Consider the following 5301-nt stretch of genomic DNA (forward strand, 5'->3'; position numbering starts at 1 on the left):
CACTTTTACAATACTATTTGAAACCACACTGTAATCGCCACCATCTCTCTCACCTATCTCTCATCTCTCTCTTAAATTAAAACATATCACAAACTCGTGAAGAACCACCAATAAAACCGAACTAGAGAAGTACTTGGGCCGATTACTTGCTTAACTTGTTGGGCCGAGAGTTTGTAATTATAATATGATGGTGCTCGATGTTGAAGGATTAAAGATGATTAGGATTATGATTTTGGGTTATGATTAAGATAAAACGAGATTAGGATGTTAGATGATGCATGGTGTCGATGATGATAATTAAGAATGATGATGATTTGGTTATGGTGTTGTGATAATGATGATCACAATTATGAATAAAATATGATTATGATTATGTTATGGTTATAACTATGATCATGATTATGAAAATGATAATTATGGTAATTAGATGTATATGATGATGATGAATACGGGTTTGATATTGATAATGATATCATATAAGAAAGACGATGATGATGATGATGATGTTCGGTTACATAAATGATGATGTGATAATATTGGGTATGATGGTAATTCAAAACAGAAAACTAAGTTAAAAGATATTAAAATCTTAATAATAATAATAGAAAAACTGATACGGAGTAATGGATAGGGATATTATCGGGTTAGCGGGACGTCGCGGGTTCAAACCCGGACTTGGACATTTTTTTTAAGAGCTACTTCTATTGAGGTTCGTGAATCCGAGGCCAACCCTACTCTGAGAAACCATCCATTGTTCAGAGGAATATTACGCGATTTATGAGCCATAGGTGAATTGGCGTCTGTACCCGTCGTAGATCACCGGAAAAAATCAGCAGAACGGCACCGAGGAAAAAATCACCCAAGAAATTCGATCTATTAATGATCAAATCAGTAACATAATACAAAATTTGATGAAGAACAGTAGCAACACTCTAAAGTGACTTTTTGTGAAAAACCTCAAATCTGAGTGTTAAATGATGTTGTTAAATTGATCTAAGGAAGAAAGAAGACTAGGATGTTGATCAGAAATGAAAATCTAGACTCAATTTGGTGATTTACTTCTAAAGGGTAAATGCCTAATTTCTAGGTTTGAAAATGATGAACAAGTTTGAAGTTTGAATTTGCAATGATGTTGTTCTGAAAACATGATCTGTAGTTGATGAAGGTTTAGATGTAGAAGAGATAGATACGACATGTGCCACACTATAGATGCAGGAAACTGATATATTATTTTATCAGAGTATGAACATATGAATTGCAATAATAATCAATTTTGATTTTTCAAAAACATAGCAATAAAAACTAATTATGCTAACGGAACTATGGTTGTGAACTTGTGATACAACTACATATTATATTATTATCTATACAAGTCAAACGATACCTCATTGTTGATCACTTAGGCATTTTGGCATTTCATCGAACACTTGATATGCACTATAAATATGCACTTAATATCACGAACTGGTTCACATGAACAGATGAAAGATCACAATTCATATCAATAACTTAAATATTCATTTTTACTGAGAAGTCGACCTTAAGTTTCTTTGTTTGGGCCAATGTGTTCATGACCTCAACCTCCTTCTGCTGATGCGCCTCCCTGAGTGCCAATACCTTGTTCGCACTAACATGTATGCATCTAACACCATACATATTATTCAGTTCATCATTATAATTCGTAAAACACAATCTAGATTATATAATAAACATATTTAGGGTTATAAAAAATTGTAACTTACAGAAATCGTAACTTACAGTAACTGAGAAGCAACGATTGAACTAACTAAATTGATAAACATGAAATCTTAATTATACAAAGAAAAGAAAATGCTTACTAAAGTGAAATCGATTGTAAGTTTGAATGGCAGCATATGAGATTTCATTCTCGATTTCATGTAACCGTTAAATCTGTTCCAAACCTTCATTATAAAGACATTAAAGTACAAATCAAAACCCTAAGTAGCAGTATAAGATGAAATCAAAGTAAAGAAAACACGGACAAAGATGTGTTGTTACCGACCGGGATTTCGAAATAAGAAGAAATAGAGATCGTCGACAGTAAAATGGGTAGAGATGATGAAGAAGGAAAATGGGAAAAAAGGACTGTAACAAATAAAATATGCTCCCGTGATAAATAAATATGAGGATGATTGGATGAAGATGAGAATAACTTCTTTGAAACCTATTCATCTTTCATCTTGAAAATCAAAAGCCTGCAAGAAAAGCTTTGGGCGGTGGAATCAAAAAGGCCAAACTTTCAAAAGAACCGAATCAATGGGTGGGGATTTTCCATCAAACCCATGACTTTATATGCAACAATATGGGATGCTTCAACATGGGCCACAAATGGAGACAAATACAAGTTCGGTGGAAATGACCAGAAGTGTATGCAATGTTACAGCTACTTTCAATGGCCCCATCTCATGATTGAGGTGTGTAATCTTTATGCTTATTGATGCAGTTCAAGTTAATGTCACGGTTTCAAGTTAATGCCACGGTTCAACAAGCATTTGATTGCCTCAATCATGAGTTATAGGATGGTGGTGTGGTGACTTGTGTGAGAAGAAAAATAGATTGATCCTCTTCTTTAGACGATTTCATGTGCTTTGCTGCTCGTTTGTGTTTCATTTTGGGTTGTCATGGTCAATGTTCAAATTTAGGAAAGCTTCTCCATCGTGATCAATATGGTTTTCAAGCTCAAGTGTTCTTATGGTTTTCTCAATAATCCTCTCTTTCAAGACCAATTCATAGCTTTTTAACTTTTTTACTTTCAATTTGTTCAAAGTTTGTTTTTTTGGGCTTACTATATAGGTTTGGTCTTTTAGTTTGTTTGTGGTCCATGATGGCCTTTATATTGGGCTCTATTTGGACTTTTCATTGTTCTGCTTTCCAATCATCTTTTCAATGAGTTGGAGTTATTTATATTATCTATGTTTTTTCGCCGTAAAAAAAAAAAGCTCAGTATTATTTTATTTTTTATTTATTTAATATATTAAGATTAATTAATTAAAAATTAATTAAGGAGATGATGTCATCTAATGATCTTAATTAATGGACAGTTGTCCCTGTTTTTTTTTAACATAAGGTAAAGGGAGGTGATCCGTACACCACATCTTTTTTGCCGTACACCACCAAATTTAATTTTTGGAACATTTTACCCTTCTTCAAATTCAATTGAGTAAAACTTTTTACCACAAAAAAATTAAAACCCTTATCAGGATTGGTCATCCAAAAACTATATATCATATCATCATATAAAATAACAAATCAGCTAACATGTTCTGGATTAAGCAGCTAGATTTTGAAATATACATAAACAACGTAATAATCATGTTCTATTGTGAAATAAGCATAAAACATTTAGATGTTTATCAGATGCATTAGAACTATAAATTAATAATATTTAATTATTTAATTAAGAATAATTACAAAAGATGATTAGAGTACAAATAGTTATATTTTCTTTTTGGGTTTATTACTTCAATCCGCAGCGACACTTTTCTAACACTATAAGATGAGAAATAATTTGGGGTTTTATTATTTTATCATGATTATAATATATATCATTATCATAAATTTAATTGATTGGAAAAGATGAGAAGCAGGTGCCGAGCAATTGCTTGGGAATTATTGTAGTTTTTTTGGGCGTAGAATTAATTTAAGTTGAAGAAGGGTAAATGGTTGATAAGGGTAAAATGGTCCATAATTTTAATGTGGTGGTGTATGGAAAAAAGGAGGTGGTGTACGGATCACCTCCCTAAGGTAAATATTATAAAGTGATGTCACTAATGTGGCAATTTAAAAGATAGTAATAGATTTCGTGTTTTGTTTCATGTTATAAACCGAAATCAAAATATTTAGAAACTTTGACTTTTTTTGTGATTCAAAGGCATTAGTAATGTTTTGATAAGTTTAAGGGTCGAAAATTAATTAGAAGTACCTGTTTTGATCAGTTTCATGGTTAATCGAAAATCACATTATAGCTGCGTTTTGCAGCTGAAAAGCACTCAAAAACAGCCCCTTTTTGGCGGAGTGATGTTGTTCCTGTTTATTGGTTCAAGCTGCCACCCAAAATACCAACAAACCGCCACTTTTTACTGCGTTTTTGTCTCCTGTTTTGCTGCTGTTTTTGCAGCAGTAAATCATCACTAAACCGCCATCACTTACAGCTGTTGCTACTATTGCTACTGTTTCTTTTCTGTTTCTGGTTCGACAAACAGCAAGCCAAAAAGCCGAAGCTTAGGCTGCTGTTGTTGCTTCTTTTCGTGACCCAAAACAGCCCCGTTTTGTGGTTTTTTTGTTGCTACTTTGCTGCTACTTGTTCTACTTGTTCCCTGCATCTGTTTTGATGGGTATACTGCTGCTGCCATTGCTTTCTGGTTTCTGTTTTTGTGACCAGCCGAACCAAACACACCCTTGTTCATCTCCTAACTCTTTTGAGGTATACGCATAAAACTCGAACTTCTAATTCTCAAATTATTACTCATTTTGCATGTATGAATACTACTAAGAGAATATATATTGATGGGTATAAATTATGAACCTAATAATAATATATAGATACATGAAACATACGTATATTATGAACAAATATGTGTTAATACGAAAACTATATCTATATAAACATGCACACGTGTATATACCTATATAGACACATAAGAATATGATTGTGAATCTTGATATGAACATGAATATATATGTATGTATATTAATATGATTAAATTGATAACTTTACGGATAAGATTACGAAGTCATAAATTATAAATACGAATATGAAATCGATTATGAAGTTTAAAAATACGTTTATCCTATAAGGATATGATAATATTATTAATAATAATCTAATGGTTATGATAATAAATATGATTAAAAGTATATGAATATGATAAGTATTAGTTGATTATAATTGATAAAAGTTATAAACTTTGATAATAATGTGCTAATGATATTGATAAGAATTAAGGATAAATTACAGTTAAGTTATGAATTAAAAGTTGTTAAATATAAAAGGTTATGATTATTAAAAAAATATAAAGATTTGTTTAAGAATAAAGTATTTTAATTAAGATATTATTATCATAGGTATTATAAGATGATAATCATGAATTGTAACGACCCGGCTTTTTCGACTTGCTTTTATGCTTTGTGCTTTCACGAAACTGCGTATTTGTGCGTACTGTGCTACTTTATACTCTGGAATCTTTATATACATGGCTTACTTTCATTTATGTGTTAAAACGTGCCTTTAAGTACGTAGAATACTTAACTTGATCACCGGAAACCTTTATGACCGTTAGT

At 31.7% G+C, this 5301-nt stretch overlaps 1 long non-coding RNA gene across 1 annotated transcript; it reads right to left on the reverse strand.

Moving 5' to 3' along the window:
* Positions 1-1384: 1384 nt before the first annotated feature.
* On the reverse strand, positions 1385-1923 carry LOC139894240 (uncharacterized). The gene is made up of 3 exons (XR_011774863.1): positions 1839-1923; positions 1540-1642; positions 1385-1464 (listed from the first exon to the last, which is right to left on the reverse strand). It is a non-coding gene; the product is annotated as an uncharacterized lncRNA (long non-coding RNA).
* Positions 1924-5301: the final 3378 nt, after the last annotated feature.

This window comes from Rutidosis leptorrhynchoides, chromosome 2, assembly GCF_046630445.1.
Source record: "Rutidosis leptorrhynchoides isolate AG116_Rl617_1_P2 chromosome 2, CSIRO_AGI_Rlap_v1, whole genome shotgun sequence".
In the NCBI taxonomy this organism is placed as follows: Eukaryota; Viridiplantae; Streptophyta; class Magnoliopsida; order Asterales; family Asteraceae; genus Rutidosis; species Rutidosis leptorrhynchoides.